Genomic DNA, 18,592 nt, shown 5'->3' on the forward strand with positions numbered 1-18,592 from the left:
TACAGTCGCCCCCAGAAGCCGCAGCTCATCTCCTAGTCTCACAGCCGTCCACCAGGTGTTAGTACAAGTGTCGCCTCACTGGGCAGTGCAGATGTGTCCATTTTAGCTTGCAGACGATGACGTGTAGCAATTTATGAGCTAACGCAAGTCGAATGTTTTACCGTGTGTATCTGCTAGATACTGCCTCTCCTATGGTGGAGAGGCTCACTCCTTCTTGTGTCTCGTTCTCTGCACACGAGTTGCCCCTGGCATCGATATAGCACGGGTTATCGAGTCGACATGTTTGCTTGTTACGATGACGGAAGCTGAAGAAATGTGTGTGGAACTTCACTGCATCGGCTGCTCGCCCTTCAGCGTCCCTGTGTCTTATCAGACGAAGGTGACTGTGAAATTGGCAACGAGGCAGAAGTGAACGAAGACATGCAAATGGCAACCTTCGACGTCAGCCGAAATAGCTCAGTTGGGAGAGCGTTAGACTGAAGATCTAAAGGTCCCTGGTTCGATCCCGGGTTTCGGCAGGTACTCGTTTTGATGCGACGCCAATGGAATTACTCTGCGTGTGTGATAATGCAACTACCGCTGACAACAAAAATGACTCTCTCCTGTAGCTGTTCTGGTTGTCAATTGCATGCCATAAGAGGAACTTACTAGACAACTAACACCCTTAGAAGCAAAAGAATTAAAAATATCCTACCGACTGCATTCCTTTTTCTGTGTCAGGTGGTGAAGAACGTCTTCAACGGAACCGTGAAATGAGCGAAAGCGTGGGAAACATTGCATTCGAAATGCTTGTGAATTTTCCAATTGCCCAGTGAGTGTCGACAAAACACGTAAATTCTCTGCTCCAACGTATGAGACGTAACAACTGGTACAATTTGTTGTTGCATCGTGTGTCAGCAGTCTTCGATAGTGTGTTACGGGCTTAGCGCGATAAGTTTGTAGACAGCATTTAGGCGACGTTTTATTAGTAACGGCCCCATGCAGCGATTGCACAACAGTAAAGGACATGAGTCAATGTATAGTTGTGCATCGTGGGAGGTTTTGCAGCCTTGTGTGAGCCCGGATAGCTCAGTCGGTAGAGCATTAGGCTTTTAACCTAAGGGTCCAGGGTTCAAGTCCCTGTCCGGGCGGAAATTTTAATACTTTGGTAGCGATTCGTCTGGTAGCGGTGGAAACGCTACGGAAAATAATGCAGCTACGCCGTTTTCTGACACCACAGTGTTTTAAACGGTAGCAGTTGCATGTGTCGAGAGAACACCGCGCTAACGGCAGTCGTGGCCGAGTGGTTAAGGCGTCTGACTCGAAATCAGATTCCCTCTGGGAGCGTAGGTTCGAATCCTACCGGCTGCGTGCGATTTTGCGTAAAGAGGAGCAAACGTTTTCGCACACATGTGACATGCGTGGGCGAATGCGGGTGCAACCAGTGATGCCATTCTCAACAAGACGAAAATTTACGTTTTAAGAATACTGAGTTTTCGCGACGACAGCTACTTACTGTGCCTTTCGGTTCACCTCGCACTGACGCTGGGACTGCAGAAAGCCGTCGCTGAGATGGTGAGTACACAGATGTGCTCGAAAGTGTTGGACAGAGCGGACATTTCATTTTCTTTTTAAGAATCGCAATTTCAATCATTCGAGTGCGGCAAAAGCAGTGGTGCAGCGTTTTTTTTTTTCTTTTCTTAAGATCTCGCAGCTGCTTGGAGGTATGTCCATCGTTTTAAGACGACAGAAAACTAGCGTCAGCGGTGCGTCAGTGGGAAGTCGGTGAAGTCGCCATTGGAGCCATAAGTCAGTAATTACGACATGCGAAACACTCGCACACCACGCAGCTGTACGATAATGCTCGTGCGTGGGCCCGCATAGCTGAGTCGGTAGAGCGTTAGGTTTTCAACCAAAGGGTCCTGGGCTCAAGTCCCTGTCTGGGCGAAAATTAGTACACTTTCGTAACGGCTAATGGAAACCCTACAGCAAAGAGTGAGGCCACGCCGTTTTCTGCCATCAGATTGCTTCTAAAGATGGCGGCTTCACTTGTCGGGAGTCGCTTCCGCCACCGGCAGTCGTGGCCGAGTGGTTAAGGCGTCTGACTTGAAATCAGATTCCCTCTGGGAGCGTAGGTTCGAGTCCTGCCGACTGCGAAAATTTTCTCGCTCTCAAAAGGCGGACGTTGAGCTGCATCCTAGCAGTTGCGTCACTACTAAACACGTGGGTCACCAGCAATGTGCAGTGTTATTTGATCGAGGGCGCAGCGTTACAGTCGCCCCCAGAAGCCGCAGCTCATCTCCTAGTCTCACAGCCGTCCACCAGGTGTTAGTACAAGTGTCGCCTCACTGGGCAGTGCAGATGTGTCCATTTTAGCTTGCAGACGATGACGTGTAGCAATTTATGAGCTAACGCAAGTCGAATGTTTTACCGTGTGTATCTGCTAGATACTGCCTCTCCTATGGTGGAGAGGCTCACTCCTTCTTGTGTCTCGTTCTCTGCACACGAGTTGCCCCTGGCATCGATATAGCACGGGTTATCGAGTCGACATGTTTGCTTGTTACGATGACGGAAGCTGAAGAAATGTGTGTGGAACTTCACTGCATCGGCTGCTCGCCCTTCAGCGTCCCTGTGTCTTATCAGACGAAGGTGACTGTGAAATTGGCAACGAGGCAGAAGTGAACGAAGACATGCAAATGGCAACCTTCGACGTCAGCCGAAATAGCTCAGTTGGGAGAGCGTTAGACTGAAGATCTAAAGGTCCCTGGTTCGATCCCGGGTTTCGGCAGGTACTCGTTTTGATGCGACGCCAATGGAATTACTCTGCGTGTGTGATAATGCAACTACCGCTGACAACAAAAATGACTCTCTCCTGTAGCTGTTCTGGTTGTCAATTGCATGCCATAAGAGGAACTTACTAGACAACTAACACCCTTAGAAGCAAAAGAATTAAAAATATCCTACCGACTGCATTCCTTTTTCTGTGTCAGGTGGTGAAGAACGTCTTCAACGGAACCGTGAAATGAGCGAAAGCGTGGGAAACATTGCATTCGAAATGCTTGTGAATTTTCCAATTGCCCAGTGAGTGTCGACAAAACACGTAAATTCTCTGCTCCAACGTATGAGACGTAACAACTGGTACAATTTGTTGTTGCATCGTGTGTCAGCAGTCTTCGATAGTGTGTTACGGGCTTAGCGCGATAAGTTTGTAGACAGCATTTAGGCGACGTTTTATTAGTAACGGCCCCATGCAGCGATTGCACAACAGTAAAGGACATGAGTCAATGTATAGTTGTGCATCGTGGGAGGTTTTGCAGCCTTGTGTGAGCCCGGATAGCTCAGTCGGTAGAGCATTAGGCTTTTAACCTAAGGGTCCAGGGTTCAAGTCCCTGTCCGGGCGGAAATTTTAATACTTTGGTAGCGATTCGTCTGGTAGCGGTGGAAACGCTACGGAAAATAATGCAGCTACGCCGTTTTCTGACACCACAGTGTTTTAAACGGTAGCAGTTGCATGTGTCGAGAGAACACCGCGCTAACGGCAGTCGTGGCCGAGTGGTTAAGGCGTCTGACTCGAAATCAGATTCCCTCTGGGAGCGTAGGTTCGAATCCTACCGGCTGCGTGCGATTTTGCGTAAAGAGGAGCAAACGTTTTCGCACACATGTGACATGCGTGGGCGAATGCGGGTGCAACCAGTGATGCCATTCTCAACAAGACGAAAATTTACGTTTTAAGAATACTGAGTTTTCGCGACGACAGCTACTTACTGTGCCTTTCGGTTCACCTCGCACTGACGCTGGGACTGCAGAAAGCCGTCGCTGAGATGGTGAGTACACAGATGTGCTCGAAAGTGTTGGACAGAGCGGACATTTCATTTTCTTTTTAAGAATCGCAATTTCAATCATTCGAGTGCGGCAAAAGCAGTGGTGCAGCGTTTTTTTTTTTCTTTTCTTAAGATCTCGCAGCTGCTTGGAGGTATGTCCATCGTTTTAAGACGACAGAAAACTAGCGTCAGCGGTGCGTCAGTGGGAAGTCGGTGAAGTCGCCATTGGAGCCATAAGTCAGTAATTACGACATGCGAAACACTCGCACACCACGCAGCTGTACGATAATGCTCGTGCGTGGGCCCGCATAGCTGAGTCGGTAGAGCGTTAGGTTTTCAACCAAAGGGTCCTGGGCTCAAGTCCCTGTCTGGGCGAAAATTAGTACACTTTCGTAACGGCTAATGGAAACCCTACAGCAAAGAGTGAGGCCACGCCGTTTTCTGCCATCAGATTGCTTCTAAAGATGGCGGCTTCACTTGTCGGGAGTCGCTTCCGCCACCGGCAGTCGTGGCCGAGTGGTTAAGGCGTCTGACTTGAAATCAGATTCCCTCTGGGAGCGTAGGTTCGAGTCCTGCCGACTGCGAAAATTTTCTCGCTCTCAAAAGGCGGACGTTGAGCTGCATCCTAGCAGTTGCGTCACTACTAAACACGTGGGTCACCAGCAATGTGCAGTGTTATTTGATCGAGGGCGCAGCGTTACAGTCGCCCCCAGAAGCCGCAGCTCATCTCCTAGTCTCACAGCCGTCCACCAGGTGTTAGTACAAGTGTCGCCTCACTGGGCAGTGCAGATGTGTCCATTTTAGCTTGCAGACGATGACGTGTAGCAATTTATGAGCTAACGCAAGTCGAATGTTTTACCGTGTGTATCTGCTAGATACTGCCTCTCCTATGGTGGAGAGGCTCACTCCTTCTTGTGTCTCGTTCTCTGCACACGAGTTGCCCCTGGCATCGATATAGCACGGGTTATCGAGTCGACATGTTTGCTTGTTACGATGACGGAAGCTGAAGAAATGTGTGTGGAACTTCACTGCATCGGCTGCTCGCCCTTCAGCGTCCCTGTGTCTTATCAGACGAAGGTGACTGTGAAATTGGCAACGAGGCAGAAGTGAACGAAGACATGCAAATGGCAACCTTCGACGTCAGCCGAAATAGCTCAGTTGGGAGAGCGTTAGACTGAAGATCTAAAGGTCCCTGGTTCGATCCCGGGTTTCGGCAGGTACTCGTTTTGATGCGACGCCAATGGAATTACTCTGCGTGTGTGATAATGCAACTACCGCTGACAACAAAAATGACTCTCTCCTGTAGCTGTTCTGGTTGTCAATTGCATGCCATAAGAGGAACTTACTAGACAACTAACACCCTTAGAAGCAAAAGAATTAAAAATATCCTACCGACTGCATTCCTTTTTCTGTGTCAGGTGGTGAAGAACGTCTTCAACGGAACCGTGAAATGAGCGAAAGCGTGGGAAACATTGCATTCGAAATGCTTGTGAATTTTCCAATTGCCCAGTGAGTGTCGACAAAACACGTAAATTCTCTGCTCCAACGTATGAGACGTAACAACTGGTACAATTTGTTGTTGCATCGTGTGTCAGCAGTCTTCGATAGTGTGTTACGGGCTTAGCGCGATAAGTTTGTAGACAGCATTTAGGCGACGTTTTATTAGTAACGGCCCCATGCAGCGATTGCACAACAGTAAAGGACATGAGTCAATGTATAGTTGTGCATCGTGGGAGGTTTTGCAGCCTTGTGTGAGCCCGGATAGCTCAGTCGGTAGAGCATTAGGCTTTTAACCTAAGGGTCCAGGGTTCAAGTCCCTGTCCGGGCGGAAATTTTAATACTTTGGTAGCGATTCGTCTGGTAGCGGTGGAAACGCTACGGAAAATAATGCAGCTACGCCGTTTTCTGACACCACAGTGTTTTAAACGGTAGCAGTTGCATGTGTCGAGAGAACACCGCGCTAACGGCAGTCGTGGCCGAGTGGTTAAGGCGTCTGACTCGAAATCAGATTCCCTCTGGGAGCGTAGGTTCGAATCCTACCGGCTGCGTGCGATTTTGCGTAAAGAGGAGCAAACGTTTTCGCACACATGTGACATGCGTGGGCGAATGCGGGTGCAACCAGTGATGCCATTCTCAACAAGACGAAAATTTACGTTTTAAGAATACTGAGTTTTCGCGACGACAGCTACTTACTGTGCCTTTCGGTTCACCTCGCACTGACGCTGGGACTGCAGAAAGCCGTCGCTGAGATGGTGAGTACACAGATGTGCTCGAAAGTGTTGGACAGAGCGGACATTTCATTTTCTTTTTAAGAATCGCAATTTCAATCATTCGAGTGCGGCAAAAGCAGTGGTGCAGCGTTTTTTTTTTTCTTTTCTTAAGATCTCGCAGCTGCTTGGAGGTATGTCCATCGTTTTAAGACGACAGAAAACTAGCGTCAGCGGTGCGTCAGTGGGAAGTCGGTGAAGTCGCCATTGGAGCCATAAGTCAGTAATTACGACATGCGAAACACTCGCACACCACGCAGCTGTACGATAATGCTCGTGCGTGGGCCCGCATAGCTGAGTCGGTAGAGCGTTAGGTTTTCAACCAAAGGGTCCTGGGCTCAAGTCCCTGTCTGGGCGAAAATTAGTACACTTTCGTAACGGCTAATGGAAACCCTACAGCAAAGAGTGAGGCCACGCCGTTTTCTGCCATCAGATTGCTTCTAAAGATGGCGGCTTCACTTGTCGGGAGTCGCTTCCGCCACCGGCAGTCGTGGCCGAGTGGTTAAGGCGTCTGACTTGAAATCAGATTCCCTCTGGGAGCGTAGGTTCGAGTCCTGCCGACTGCGAAAATTTTCTCGCTCTCAAAAGGCGGACGTTGAGCTGCATCCTAGCAGTTGCGTCACTACTAAACACGTGGGTCACCAGCAATGTGCAGTGTTATTTGATCGAGGGCGCAGCGTTACAGTCGCCCCCAGAAGCCGCAGCTCATCTCCTAGTCTCACAGCCGTCCACCAGGTGTTAGTACAAGTGTCGCCTCACTGGGCAGTGCAGATGTGTCCATTTTAGCTTGCAGACGATGACGTGTAGCAATTTATGAGCTAACGCAAGTCGAATGTTTTACCGTGTGTATCTGCTAGATACTGCCTCTCATATGGTGGAGAGGCTCACTCCTTCTTGTGTCTCGTTCTCTGCACACGAGTTGCCCCTGGCATCGATATAGCACGGGTTATCGAGTCGACATGTTTGCTTGTTACGATGACGGAAGCTGAAGAAATGTGTGTGGAACTTCACTGCATCGGCTGCTCGCCCTTCAGCGTCCCTGTGTCTTATCAGACGAAGGTGACTGTGAAATTGGCAACGAGGCAGAAGTGAACGAAGACATGCAAATGGCAACCTTCGACGTCAGCCGAAATAGCTCAGTTGGGAGAGCGTTAGACTGAAGATCTAAAGGTCCCTGGTTCGATCCCGGGTTTCGGCAGGTACTCGTTTTGATGCGACGCCAATGGAATTACTCTGCGTGTGTGATAATGCAACTACCGCTGACAACAAAAATGACTCTCTCCTGTAGCTGTTCTGGTTGTCAATTGCATGCCATAAGAGGAACTTACTAGACAACTAACACCCTTAGAAGCAAAAGAATTAAAAATATCCTACCGACTGCATTCCTTTTTCTGTGTCAGGTGGTGAAGAACGTCTTCAACGGAACCGTGAAATGAGCGAAAGCGTGGGAAACATTGCATTCGAAATGCTTGTGAATTTTCCAATTGCCCAGTGAGTGTCGACAAAACACGTAAATTCTCTGCTCCAACGTATGAGACGTAACAACTGGTACAATTTGTTGTTGCATCGTGTGTCAGCAGTCTTCGATAGTGTGTTACGGGCTTAGCGCGATAAGTTTGTAGACAGCATTTAGGCGACGTTTTATTAGTAACGGCCCCATGCAGCGATTGCACAACAGTAAAGGACATGAGTCAATGTATAGTTGTGCATCGTGGGAGGTTTTGCAGCCTTGTGTGAGCCCGGATAGCTCAGTCGGTAGAGCATTAGGCTTTTAACCTAAGGGTCCAGGGTTCAAGTCCCTGTCCGGGCGGAAATTTTAATACTTTGGTAGCGATTCGTCTGGTAGCGGTGGAAACGCTACGGAAAATAATGCAGCTACGCCGTTTTCTGACACCACAGTGTTTTAAACGGTAGCAGTTGCATGTGTCGAGAGAACACCGCGCTAACGGCAGTCGTGGCCGAGTGGTTAAGGCGTCTGACTCGAAATCAGATTCCCTCTGGGAGCGTAGGTTCGAATCCTACCGGCTGCGTGCGATTTTGCGTAAAGAGGAGCAAACGTTTTCGCACACATGTGACATGCGTGGGCGAATGCGGGTGCAACCAGTGATGCCATTCTCAACAAGACGAAAATTTACGTTTTAAGAATACTGAGTTTTCGCGACGACAGCTACTTACTGTGCCTTTCGGTTCACCTCGCACTGACGCTGGGACTACAGAAAGCCGTCGCTGAGATGGTGAGTACACAGATGTGCTCGAAAGTGTTGGACAGAGCGGACATTTCATTTTCTTTTTAAGAATCGCAATTTCAATCATTCGAGTGCGGCAAAAGCAGTGGTGCAGCGTTTTTTTTTTCTTTTCTTAAGATCTCGCAGCTGCTTGGAGGTATGTCCATCGTTTTAAGACGACAGAAAACTAGCGTCAGCGGTGCGTCAGTGGGAAGTCGGTGAAGTCGCCATTGGAGCCATAAGTCAGTAATTACGACATGCGAAACACTCGCACACCACGCAGCTGTACGATAATGCTCGTGCGTGGGCCCGCATAGCTGAGTCGGTAGAGCGTTAGGTTTTCAACCAAAGGGTCCTGGGCTCAAGTCCCTGTCTGGGCGAAAATTAGTACACTTTCGTAACGGCTAATGGAAACCCTACAGCAAAGAGTGAGGCCACGCCGCTTTCTGCCATCAGATTGCTTCTAAAGATGGCGGCTTCACTTGTCGGGAGTCGCTTCCGCCACCGGCAGTCGTGGCCGAGTGGTTAAGGCGTCTGACTTGAAATCAGATTCCCTCTGGGAGCGTAGGTTCGAGTCCTGCCGACTGCGAAAATTTTCTCGCTCTCAAAAGGCGGACGTTGAGCTGCATCCTAGCAGTTGCGTCACTACTAAACACGTGGGTCACCAGCAATGTGCAGTGTTATTTGATCGAGGGCGCAGCGTTACAGTCGCCCCCAGAAGCCGCAGCTCATCTCCTAGTCTCACAGCCGTCCACCAGGTGTTAGTACAAGTGTCGCCTCACTGGGCAGTGCAGATGTGTCCATTTTAGCTTGCAGACGATGACGTGTAGCAATTTATGAGCTAACGCAAGTCGAATGTTTTACCGTGTGTATCTGCTAGATACTGCCTCTCATATGGTGGAGAGGCTCACTCCTTCTTGTGTCTCGTTCTCTGCACACGAGTTGCCCCTGGCATCGATATAGCACGGGTTATCGAGTCGACATGTTTGCTTGTTACGATGACGGAAGCTGAAGAAATGTGTGTGGAACTTCACTGCATCGGCTGCTCGCCCTTCAGCGTCCCTGTGTCTTATCAGACGAAGGTGACTGTGAAATTGGCAACGAGGCAGAAGTGAACGAAGACATGCAAATGGCAACCTTCGACGTCAGCCGAAATAGCTCAGTTGGGAGAGCGTTAGACTGAAGATCTAAAGGTCCCTGGTTCGATCCCGGGTTTCGGTAGGTACTCGTTTTGATGCGACGCCAATGGAATTACTCTGCGTGTGTGATAATGCAACTACCGCTGACAACAAAAATGACTCTCTCCTGTAGCTGTTCTGGTTGTCAATTGCATGCCATAAGAGGAACTTACTAGACAACTAACACCCTTAGAAGCAAAAGAATTAAAAATATCCTACCGACTGCATTCCTTTTTCTGTGTCAGGTGGTGAAGAACGTCTTCAACGGAACCGTGAAATGAGCGAAAGCGTGGGAAACATTGCATTCGAAATGCTTGTGAATTTTCCAATTGCCCAGTGAGTGTCGACAAAACACGTAAATTCTCTGCTCCAACGTATGAGACGTAACAACTGGTACAATTTGTTGTTGCATCGTGTGTCAGCAGTCTTCGATAGTGTGTTACGGGCTTAGCGCGATAAGTTTGTAGACAGCATTTAGGCGACGTTTTATTAGTAACGGCCCCATGCAGCGATTGCACAACAGTAAAGGACATGAGTCAATGTATAGTTGTGCATCGTGGGAGGTTTTGCAGCCTTGTGTGAGCCCGGATAGCTCAGTCGGTAGAGCATTAGGCTTTTAACCTAAGGGTCCAGGGTTCAAGTCCCTGTCCGGGCGGAAATTTTAATACTTTGGTAGCGATTCGTCTGGTAGCGGTGGAAACGCTACGGAAAATAATGCAGCTACGCCGTTTTCTGACACCACAGTGTTTTAAACGGTAGCAGTTGCATGTGTCGAGAGAACACCGCGCTAACGGCAGTCGTGGCCGAGTGGTTAAGGCGTCTGACTCGAAATCAGATTCCCTCTGGGAGCGTAGGTTCGAATCCTACCGGCTGCGTGCGATTTTGCGTAAAGAGGAGCAAACGTTTTCGCACACATGTGACATGCGTGGGCGAATGCGGGTGCAACCAGTGATGCCATTCTCAACAAGACGAAAATTTACGTTTTAAGAATACTGAGTTTTCGCGACGACAGCTACTTACTGTGCCTTTCGGTTCACCTCGCACTGACGCTGGGACTGCAGAAAGCCGTCGCTGAGATGGTGAGTACACAGATGTGCTCGAAAGTGTTGGACAGAGCGGACATTTCATTTTCTTTTTAAGAATCGCAATTTCAATCATTCGAGTGCGGCAAAAGCAGTGGTGCAGCGTTTTTTTTTTTCTTTTCTTAAGATCTCGCAGCTGCTTGGAGGTATGTCCATCGTTTTAAGACGACAGAAAACTAGCGTCAGCGGTGCGTCAGTGGGAAGTCGGTGAAGTCGCCATTGGAGCCATAAGTCAGTAATTACGACATGCGAAACACTCGCACACCACGCAGCTGTACGATAATGCTCGTGCGTGGGCCCGCATAGCTGAGTCGGTAGAGCGTTAGGTTTTCAACCAAAGGGTCCTGGGCTCAAGTCCCTGTCTGGGCGAAAATTAGTACACTTTCGTAACGGCTAATGGAAACCCTACAGCAAAGAGTGAGGCCACGCCGTTTTCTGCCATCAGATTGCTTCTAAAGATGGCGGCTTCACTTGTCGGGAGTCGCTTCCGCCACCGGCAGTCGTGGCCGAGTGGTTAAGGCGTCTGACTTGAAACCAGATTCCCTCTGGGAGCGTAGGTTCGAGTCCTGCCGACTGCGAAAATTTTCTCGCTCTCAAAAGGCGGACGTTGAGCTGCATCCTAGCAGTTGCGTCACTACTAAACACGTGGGTCACCAGCAATGTGCAGTGTTATTTGATCGAGGGCGCAGCGTTACAGTCGCCCCCAGAAGCCGCAGCTCATCTCCTAGTCTCACAGCCGTCCACCAGGTGTTAGTACAAGTGTCGCCTCACTGGGCAGTGCAGATGTGTCCATTTTAGCTTGCAGACGATGACGTGTAGCAATTTATGAGCTAACGCAAGTCGAATGTTTTACCGTGTGTATCTGCTAGATACTGCCTCTCATATGGTGGAGAGGCTCACTCCTTCTTGTGTCTCGTTCTCTGCACACGAGTTGCCCCTGGCATCGATATAGCACGGGTTATCGAGTCGACATGTTTGCTTGTTACGATGACGGAAGCTGAAGAAATGTGTGTGGAACTTCACTGCATCGGCTGCTCGCCCTTCAGCGTCCCTGTGTCTTATCAGACGAAGGTGACTGTGAAATTGGCAACGAGGCAGAAGTGAACGAAGACATGCAAATGGCAACCTTCGACGTCAGCCGAAATAGCTCAGTTGGGAGAGCGTTAGACTGAAGATCTAAAGGTCCCTGGTTCGATCCCGGGTTTCGGCAGGTACTCGTTTTGATGCGACGCCAATGGAATTACTCTGCGTGTGTGATAATGCAACTACCGCTGACAACAAAAATGACTCTCTCCTGTAGCTGTTCTGGTTGTCAATTGCATGCCATAAGAGGAACTTACTAGACAACTAACACCCTTAGAAGCAAAAGAATTAAAAATATCCTACCGACTGCATTCCTTTTTCTGTGTCAGGTGGTGAAGAACGTCTTCAACGGAACCGTGAAATGAGCGAAAGCGTGGGAAACATTGCATTCGAAATGCTTGTGAATTTTCCAATTGCCCAGTGAGTGTCGACAAAACACGTAAATTCTCTGCTCCAACGTATGAGACGTAACAACTGGTACAATTTGTTGTTGCATCGTGTGTCAGCAGTCTTCGATAGTGTGTTACGGGCTTAGCGCGATAAGTTTGTAGACAGCATTTAGGCGACGTTTTATTAGTAACGGCCCCATGCAGCGATTGCACAACAGTAAAGGACATGAGTCAATGTATAGTTGTGCATCGTGGGAGGTTTTGCAGCCTTGTGTGAGCCCGGATAGCTCAGTCGGTAGAGCATTAGGCTTTTAACCTAAGGGTCCAGGGTTCAAGTCCCTGTCCGGGCGGAAATTTTAATACTTTGGTAGCGATTCGTCTGGTAGCGGTGGAAACGCTACGGAAAATAATGCAGCTACGCCGTTTTCTGACACCACAGTGTTTTAAACGGTAGCAGTTGCATGTGTCGAGAGAACACCGCGCTAACGGCAGTCGTGGCCGAGTGGTTAAGGCGTCTGACTCGAAATCAGATTCCCTCTGGGAGCGTAGGTTCGAATCCTACCGGCTGCGTGCGATTTTGCGTAAAGAGGAGCAAACGTTTTCGCACACATGTGACATGCGTGGGCGAATGCGGGTGCAACCAGTGATGCCATTCTCAACAAGACGAAAATTTACGTTTCAAGAATACTGAGTTTTCGCGACGACAGCTACTTACTGTGCCTTTCGGTTCACCTCGCACTGACGCTGGGACTGCAGAAAGCCGTCGCTGAGATGGTGAGTACACAGATGTGCTCGAAAGTGTTGGACAGAGCGGACATTTCATTTTCTTTTTAAGAATCGCAATTTCAATCATTCGAGTGCGGCAAAAGCAGTGGTGCAGCGTTTTTTTTTTCTTTTCTTAAGATCTCGCAGCTGCTTGGAGGTATGTCCATCGTTTTAAGACGACAGAAAACTAGCGTCAGCGGTGCGTCAGTGGGAAGTCGGTGAAGTCGCCATTGGAGCCATAAGTCAGTAATTACGACATGCGAAACACTCGCACACCACGCAGCTGTACGATAATGCTCGTGCGTGGGCCCGCATAGCTGAGTCGGTAGAGCGTTAGGTTTTCAACCAAAGGGTCCTGGGCTCAAGTCCCTGTCTGGGCGAAAATTAGTACACTTTCGTAACGGCTAATGGAAACCCTACAGCAAAGAGTGAGGCCACGCCGTTTTCTGCCATCAGATTGCTTCTAAAGATGGCGGCTTCACTTGTCGGGAGTCGCTTCCGCCACCGGCAGTCGTGGCCGAGTGGTTAAGGCGTCTGACTTGAAATCAGATTCCCTCTGGGAGCGTAGGTTCGAGTCCTGCCGACTGCGAAAATTTTCTCGCTCTCAAAAGGCGGACGTTGAGCTGCATCCTAGCAGTTGCGTCACTACTAAACACGTGGGTCACCAGCAATGTGCAGTGTTATTTGATCGAGGGCGCAGCGTTACAGTCGCCCCCAGAAGCCGCAGCTCATCTCCTAGTCTCACAGCCGTCCACCAGGTGTTAGTACAAGTGTCGCCTCACTGGGCAGTGCAGATGTGTCCATTTTAGCTTGCAGACGATGACGTGTAGCAATTTATGAGCTAACGCAAGTCGAATGTTTTACCGTGTGTATCTGCTAGATACTGCCTCTCATATGGTGGAGAGGCTCACTCCTTCTTGTGTCTCGTTCTCTGCACACGAGTTGCCCCTGGCATCGATATAGCACGGGTTATCGAGTCGACATGTTTGCTTGTTACGATGACGGAAGCTGAAGAAATGTGTGTGGAACTTCACTGCATCGGCTGCTCGCCCTTCAGCGTCCCTGTGTCTTATCAGACGAAGGTGACTGTGAAATTGGCAACGAGGCAGAAGTGAACGAAGACATGCAAATGGCAACCTTCGACGTCAGCCGAAATAGCTCAGTTGGGAGAGCGTTAGACTGAAGATCTAAAGGTCCCTGGTTCGATCCCGGGTTTCGGCAGGTACTCGTTTTGATGCGACGCCAATGGAATTACTCTGCGTGTGTGATAATGCAACTACCGCTGACAACAAAAATGACTCTCTCCTGTAGCTGTTCTGGTTGTCAATTGCATGCCATAAGAGGAACTTACTAGACAACTAACACCCTTAGAAGCAAAAGAATTAAAAATATCCTACCGACTGCATTCCTTTTTCTGTGTCAGGTGGTGAAGAACGTCTTCAACGGAACCGTGAAATGAGCGAAAGCGTGGGAAACATTGCATTCGAAATGCTTGTGAATTTTCCAATTGCCCAGTGAGTGTCGACAAAACACGTAAATTCTCTGCTCCAACGTATGAGACGTAACAACTGGTACAATTTGTTGTTGCATCGTGTGTCAGCAGTCTTCGATAGTGTGTTACGGGCTTAGCGCGATAAGTTTGTAGACAGCATTTAGGCGACGTTTTATTAGTAACGGCCCCATGCAGCGATTGCACAACAGTAAAGGACATGAGTCAATGTATAGTTGTGCATCGTGGGAGGTTTTGCAGCCTTGTGTGAGCCCGGATAGCTCAGTCGGTAGAGCATTAGGCTTTTAACCTAAGGGTCCAGGGTTCAAGTCCCTGTCCGGGCGGAAATTTTAATACTTTGGTAGCGATTCGTCTGGTAGCGGTGGAAACGCTACGGAAAATAATGCAGCTACGCCGTTTTCTGACACCACAGTGTTTTAAACGGTAGCAGTTGCATGTGTCGAGAGAACACCGCGCTAACGGCAGTCGTGGCCGAGTGGTTAAGGCGTCTGACTCGAAATCAGATTCCCTCTGGGAGCGTAGGTTCGAATCCTACCGGCTGCGTGCGATTTTGCGTAAAGAGGAGCAAACGTTTTCGCACACATGTGACATGCGTGGGCGAATGCGGGTGCAACCAGTGATGCCATTCTCAACAAGACGAAAATTTACGTTTTAAGAATACTGAGTTTTCGCGACGACAGCTACTTACTGTGCCTTTCGGTTCACCTCGCACTGACGCTGGGACTGCAGAAAGCCGTCGCTGAGATGGTGAGTACACAGATGTGCTCGAAAGTGTTGGACAGAGCGGACATTTCATTTTCTTTTTAAGAATCGCAATTTCAATCATTCGAGTGCGGCAAAAGCAGTGGTGCAGCGTTTTTTTTTTTCTTTTCTTAAGATCTCGCAGCTGCTTGGAGGTATGTCCATCGTTTTAAGACGACAGAAAACTAGCGTCAGCGGTGCGTCAGTGGGAAGTCGGTGAAGTCGCCATTGGAGCCATAAGTCAGTAATTACGACATGCGAAACACTCGCACACCACGCAGCTGTACGATAATGCTCGTGCGTGGGCCCGCATAGCTGAGTCGGTAGAGCGTTAGGTTTTCAACCAAAGGGTCCTGGGCTCAAGTCCCTGTCTGGGCGAAAATTAGTACACTTTCGTAACGGCTAATGGAAACCCTACAGCAAAGAGTGAGGCCACGCCGTTTTCTGCCATCAGATTGCTTCTAAAGATGGCGGCTTCACTTGTCGGGAGTCGCTTCCGCCACCGGCAGTCGTGGCCGAGTGGTTAAGGCGTCTGACTTGAAATCAGATTCCCTCTGGGAGCGTAGGTTCGAGTCCTGCCGACTGCGAAAATTTTCTCGCTCTCAAAAGGCGGACGTTGAGCTGCATCCTAGCAGTTGCGTCACTACTAAACACGTGGGTCACCAGCAATGTGCAGTGTTATTTGATCGAGGGCGCAGCGTTACAGTCGCCCCCAGAAGCCGCAGCTCATCTCCTAGTCTCACAGCCGTCCACCAGGTGTTAGTACAAGTGTCGCCTCACTGGGCAGTGCAGATGTGTCCATTTTAGCTTGCAGACGATGACGTGTAGCAATTTATGAGCTAACGCAAGTCGAATGTTTTACCGTGTGTATCTGCTAGATACTGCCTCTCATATGGTGGAGAGGCTCACTCCTTCTTGTGTCTCGTTCTCTGCACACGAGTTGCCCCTGGCATCGATATAGCACGGGTTATCGAGTCGACATGTTTGCTTGTTACGATGACGGAAGCTGAAGAAATGTGTGTGGAACTTCACTGCATCGGCTGCTCGCCCTTCAGCGTCCCTGTGTCTTATCAGACGAAGGTGACTGTGAAATTGGCAACGAGGCAGAAGTGAACGAAGACATGCAAATGGCAACCTTCGACGTCAGCCGAAATAGCTCAGTTGGGAGAGCGTTAGACTGAAGATCTAAAGGTCCCTGGTTCGATCCCGGGTTTCGGCAGGTACTCGTTTTGATGCGACGCCAATGGAATTACTCTGCGTGTGTGATAATGCAACTACCGCTGACAACAAAAATGACTCTCTCCTGTAGCTGTTCTGGTTGTCAATTGCATGCCATAAGAGGAACTTACTAGACAACTAACACCCTTAGAAGCAAAAGAATTAAAAATATCCTACCGACTGCATTCCTTTTTCTGTGTCAGGTGGTGAAGAACGTCTTCAACGGAACCGTGAAATGAGCGAAAGCGTGGGAAACATTGCATTCGAAATGCTTGTGAATTTTCCAATTGCCCAGTGAGTGTCGACAAAACACGTAAATTCTCTGCTCCAACGTATGAGACGTAACAACTGGTACAATTTGTTGTTGCATCGTGTGTCAGCAGTCTTCGATAGTGTGTTACGGGCTTAGCGCGATAAGTTTGTAGACAGCATTTAGGCGACGTTTTATTAGTAACGGCCCCATGCAGCGATTGCACAACAGTAAAGGACATGAGTCAATGTATAGTTGTGCATCGTGGGAGGTTTTGCAGCCTTGTGTGAGCCCGGATAGCTCAGTCGGTAGAGCATTAGGCTTTTAACCTAAGGGTCCAGGGTTCAAGTCCCTGTCCGGGCGGAAATTTTAATACTTTGGTAGCGATTCGTCTGGTAGCGGTGGAAACGCTACGGAAAATAATGCAGCTACGCCGTTTTCTGACACCACAGTGTTTTAAACGGTAGCAGTTGTATGTGTCGAGAGAACACCGCGCTAACGGCAGTCGTGGCCGAGTGGTTAAGGCGTCTGACTCGAAATCAGATTCCCTCTGGGAGCGTAGGTTCGAATCCTACCGGCTGCGTGCGATTTTGCGTAAAGAGGAGCAAACGTTTTCGCACACATGTGACATGCGTGGGCGAATGCGGGTGCAACCAGTGATGCCATTCTCAACAAGACGAAAATTTACGTTTTAAGAATACTGAGTTTTCGCGACGACAGCTACTTACTGTGCCTTTCGGTTCACCTCGCACTGACGCTGGGACTGCAGAAAGCCGTCGCTGAGATGGTGAGTACACAGATGTGCTCGAAAGTGTTGGACAGAGCGGACATTTCATTTTCTTTTTAAGAATCGCAATTTCAATCATTCGAGTGCGGCAAAAGCAGTGGTGCAGCGTTTTTTTTTTCTTTTCTTAAGATCTCGCAGCTGCTTGGAGGTATGTCCATCGTTTTAAGACGACAGAAAACTAGCGTCAGCGGTGCGTCAGTGGGAAGTCGGTGAAGTCGCCATTGGAGCCATAAGTCAGTAATTACGACATGCGAAACACTCGCACACCACGCAGCTGTACGATAATGCTCGTGCGTGGGCCCGCATAGCTGAGTCGGTAGAGCGTTAGGTTTTCAACCAAAGGGTCCTGGGCTCAAGTCCCTGTCTGGGCGAAAATTAGTACACTTTCGTAACGGCTAATGGAAACCCTACAGCAAAGAGTGAGGCCACGCCGTTTTCTGCCATCAGATTGCTTCTAAAGATGGCGGCTTCACTTGTCGGGAGTCGCTTCCGCCACCGGCAGTCGTGGCCGAGTGGTTAAGGCGTCTGACTTGAAATCAGATTCCCTCTGGGAGCGTAGGTTCGAGTCCTGCCGACTGCGAAAATTTTCTCGCTCTCAAAAGGCGGACGTTGAGCTGCATCCTAGCAGTTGCGTCACTACTAAACACGTGGGTCACCAGCAATGTGCAGTGTTATTTGATCGAGGGCGCAGCGTTACAGTCGCCCCCAGAAGCCGCAGCTCATCTCCTAGTCTCACAGCCGTCCACCAGGTGTTAGTACAAGTGTCGCCTCACTGGGCAGTGCAGATGTGTCCATTTTAGCTTGCAGACGATGACGTGTAGCAATTTATGAGCTAACGCAAGTCGAATGTTTTACCGTGTGTATCTGCTAGATACTGCCTCTCATATGGTGGAGAGGCTCACTCCTTCTTGTGTCTCGTTCTCTGCACACGAGTTGCCCCTGGCATCGATATAGCACGGGTTATCGAGTCGACATGTTTGCTTGTTACGATGACGGAAGCTGAAGAAATGTGTGTGGAACTTCACTGCATCGGCTGCTCGCCCTTCAGCGTCCCTGTGTCTTATCAGACGAAGGTGACTGTGAAATTGGCAACGAGGCAGAAGTGAACGAAGACATGCAAATGGCAACCTTCGACGTCAGCCGAAATAGCTCAGTTGGGAGAGCGTTAGACTGAAGATCTAAAGGTCCCTGGTTCGATCCCGGGTTTCGGCAGGTACTCGTTTTGATGCGACGCCAATGGAATTACTCTGCGTGTGTGATAATGCAACTACCGCTGACAACAAAAATGACTCTCTCC

General features: G+C 49.3%; 33 non-coding genes across 33 annotated transcripts; all 33 read left to right on the forward strand.

Moving 5' to 3' along the window:
• Positions 1-445: 445 nt before the first annotated feature.
• On the forward strand, positions 446-518 carry Trnaf-gaa (transfer RNA phenylalanine (anticodon GAA)). The gene has a single exon. It is a non-coding gene; the product is annotated as a tRNA-Phe (tRNA).
• A 539-nt stretch (positions 519-1,057) lies between these two features.
• Positions 1,058-1,130, forward strand: Trnak-uuu (transfer RNA lysine (anticodon UUU)). Its single transcript has one exon. It is a non-coding gene; the product is annotated as a tRNA-Lys (tRNA).
• A 138-nt stretch (positions 1,131-1,268) lies between these two features.
• Trnas-cga (transfer RNA serine (anticodon CGA)) lies at positions 1,269-1,350 on the forward strand. Its single transcript has one exon. It is a non-coding gene; the product is annotated as a tRNA-Ser (tRNA).
• Positions 1,351-2,053: 703 nt separating this feature from the next.
• Trnas-uga (transfer RNA serine (anticodon UGA)) lies at positions 2,054-2,135 on the forward strand. Its single transcript has one exon. It is a non-coding gene; the product is annotated as a tRNA-Ser (tRNA).
• Positions 2,136-2,694: 559 nt separating this feature from the next.
• On the forward strand, positions 2,695-2,767 carry Trnaf-gaa (transfer RNA phenylalanine (anticodon GAA)). Its single transcript has one exon. It is a non-coding gene; the product is annotated as a tRNA-Phe (tRNA).
• A 539-nt stretch (positions 2,768-3,306) lies between these two features.
• On the forward strand, positions 3,307-3,379 carry Trnak-uuu (transfer RNA lysine (anticodon UUU)). Its single transcript has one exon. It is a non-coding gene; the product is annotated as a tRNA-Lys (tRNA).
• A 138-nt stretch (positions 3,380-3,517) lies between these two features.
• On the forward strand, positions 3,518-3,599 carry Trnas-cga (transfer RNA serine (anticodon CGA)). Its single transcript has one exon. It is a non-coding gene; the product is annotated as a tRNA-Ser (tRNA).
• Positions 3,600-4,302: 703 nt separating this feature from the next.
• Positions 4,303-4,384, forward strand: Trnas-uga (transfer RNA serine (anticodon UGA)). The gene has a single exon. It is a non-coding gene; the product is annotated as a tRNA-Ser (tRNA).
• A 559-nt stretch (positions 4,385-4,943) lies between these two features.
• Positions 4,944-5,016, forward strand: Trnaf-gaa (transfer RNA phenylalanine (anticodon GAA)). Its single transcript has one exon. It is a non-coding gene; the product is annotated as a tRNA-Phe (tRNA).
• Positions 5,017-5,555: 539 nt separating this feature from the next.
• On the forward strand, positions 5,556-5,628 carry Trnak-uuu (transfer RNA lysine (anticodon UUU)). The gene has a single exon. It is a non-coding gene; the product is annotated as a tRNA-Lys (tRNA).
• Positions 5,629-5,766: 138 nt separating this feature from the next.
• Trnas-cga (transfer RNA serine (anticodon CGA)) lies at positions 5,767-5,848 on the forward strand. Its single transcript has one exon. It is a non-coding gene; the product is annotated as a tRNA-Ser (tRNA).
• A 703-nt stretch (positions 5,849-6,551) lies between these two features.
• On the forward strand, positions 6,552-6,633 carry Trnas-uga (transfer RNA serine (anticodon UGA)). The gene has a single exon. It is a non-coding gene; the product is annotated as a tRNA-Ser (tRNA).
• Positions 6,634-7,192: 559 nt separating this feature from the next.
• Positions 7,193-7,265, forward strand: Trnaf-gaa (transfer RNA phenylalanine (anticodon GAA)). Its single transcript has one exon. It is a non-coding gene; the product is annotated as a tRNA-Phe (tRNA).
• Positions 7,266-7,804: 539 nt separating this feature from the next.
• Positions 7,805-7,877, forward strand: Trnak-uuu (transfer RNA lysine (anticodon UUU)). The gene has a single exon. It is a non-coding gene; the product is annotated as a tRNA-Lys (tRNA).
• A 138-nt stretch (positions 7,878-8,015) lies between these two features.
• Trnas-cga (transfer RNA serine (anticodon CGA)) lies at positions 8,016-8,097 on the forward strand. Its single transcript has one exon. It is a non-coding gene; the product is annotated as a tRNA-Ser (tRNA).
• A 702-nt stretch (positions 8,098-8,799) lies between these two features.
• Positions 8,800-8,881, forward strand: Trnas-uga (transfer RNA serine (anticodon UGA)). Its single transcript has one exon. It is a non-coding gene; the product is annotated as a tRNA-Ser (tRNA).
• A 559-nt stretch (positions 8,882-9,440) lies between these two features.
• Positions 9,441-9,513, forward strand: Trnaf-gaa (transfer RNA phenylalanine (anticodon GAA)). Its single transcript has one exon. It is a non-coding gene; the product is annotated as a tRNA-Phe (tRNA).
• Positions 9,514-10,052: 539 nt separating this feature from the next.
• On the forward strand, positions 10,053-10,125 carry Trnak-uuu (transfer RNA lysine (anticodon UUU)). The gene has a single exon. It is a non-coding gene; the product is annotated as a tRNA-Lys (tRNA).
• Positions 10,126-10,263: 138 nt separating this feature from the next.
• On the forward strand, positions 10,264-10,345 carry Trnas-cga (transfer RNA serine (anticodon CGA)). The gene has a single exon. It is a non-coding gene; the product is annotated as a tRNA-Ser (tRNA).
• A 703-nt stretch (positions 10,346-11,048) lies between these two features.
• Positions 11,049-11,130, forward strand: Trnas-uga (transfer RNA serine (anticodon UGA)). Its single transcript has one exon. It is a non-coding gene; the product is annotated as a tRNA-Ser (tRNA).
• A 559-nt stretch (positions 11,131-11,689) lies between these two features.
• Positions 11,690-11,762, forward strand: Trnaf-gaa (transfer RNA phenylalanine (anticodon GAA)). Its single transcript has one exon. It is a non-coding gene; the product is annotated as a tRNA-Phe (tRNA).
• Positions 11,763-12,301: 539 nt separating this feature from the next.
• On the forward strand, positions 12,302-12,374 carry Trnak-uuu (transfer RNA lysine (anticodon UUU)). Its single transcript has one exon. It is a non-coding gene; the product is annotated as a tRNA-Lys (tRNA).
• Positions 12,375-12,512: 138 nt separating this feature from the next.
• Positions 12,513-12,594, forward strand: Trnas-cga (transfer RNA serine (anticodon CGA)). The gene has a single exon. It is a non-coding gene; the product is annotated as a tRNA-Ser (tRNA).
• A 702-nt stretch (positions 12,595-13,296) lies between these two features.
• Trnas-uga (transfer RNA serine (anticodon UGA)) lies at positions 13,297-13,378 on the forward strand. The gene has a single exon. It is a non-coding gene; the product is annotated as a tRNA-Ser (tRNA).
• A 559-nt stretch (positions 13,379-13,937) lies between these two features.
• On the forward strand, positions 13,938-14,010 carry Trnaf-gaa (transfer RNA phenylalanine (anticodon GAA)). The gene has a single exon. It is a non-coding gene; the product is annotated as a tRNA-Phe (tRNA).
• A 539-nt stretch (positions 14,011-14,549) lies between these two features.
• On the forward strand, positions 14,550-14,622 carry Trnak-uuu (transfer RNA lysine (anticodon UUU)). The gene has a single exon. It is a non-coding gene; the product is annotated as a tRNA-Lys (tRNA).
• A 138-nt stretch (positions 14,623-14,760) lies between these two features.
• Trnas-cga (transfer RNA serine (anticodon CGA)) lies at positions 14,761-14,842 on the forward strand. Its single transcript has one exon. It is a non-coding gene; the product is annotated as a tRNA-Ser (tRNA).
• A 703-nt stretch (positions 14,843-15,545) lies between these two features.
• Positions 15,546-15,627, forward strand: Trnas-uga (transfer RNA serine (anticodon UGA)). Its single transcript has one exon. It is a non-coding gene; the product is annotated as a tRNA-Ser (tRNA).
• Positions 15,628-16,186: 559 nt separating this feature from the next.
• Positions 16,187-16,259, forward strand: Trnaf-gaa (transfer RNA phenylalanine (anticodon GAA)). The gene has a single exon. It is a non-coding gene; the product is annotated as a tRNA-Phe (tRNA).
• Positions 16,260-16,798: 539 nt separating this feature from the next.
• On the forward strand, positions 16,799-16,871 carry Trnak-uuu (transfer RNA lysine (anticodon UUU)). Its single transcript has one exon. It is a non-coding gene; the product is annotated as a tRNA-Lys (tRNA).
• A 138-nt stretch (positions 16,872-17,009) lies between these two features.
• On the forward strand, positions 17,010-17,091 carry Trnas-cga (transfer RNA serine (anticodon CGA)). The gene has a single exon. It is a non-coding gene; the product is annotated as a tRNA-Ser (tRNA).
• A 702-nt stretch (positions 17,092-17,793) lies between these two features.
• Trnas-uga (transfer RNA serine (anticodon UGA)) lies at positions 17,794-17,875 on the forward strand. Its single transcript has one exon. It is a non-coding gene; the product is annotated as a tRNA-Ser (tRNA).
• A 559-nt stretch (positions 17,876-18,434) lies between these two features.
• Positions 18,435-18,507, forward strand: Trnaf-gaa (transfer RNA phenylalanine (anticodon GAA)). The gene has a single exon. It is a non-coding gene; the product is annotated as a tRNA-Phe (tRNA).
• Positions 18,508-18,592: the final 85 nt, after the last annotated feature.

Source organism: Schistocerca cancellata, unplaced genomic scaffold (genome assembly GCF_023864275.1).
Source record: "Schistocerca cancellata isolate TAMUIC-IGC-003103 unplaced genomic scaffold, iqSchCanc2.1 HiC_scaffold_586, whole genome shotgun sequence".
NCBI classification, from domain to species: Eukaryota; Metazoa; Arthropoda; class Insecta; order Orthoptera; family Acrididae; genus Schistocerca; species Schistocerca cancellata.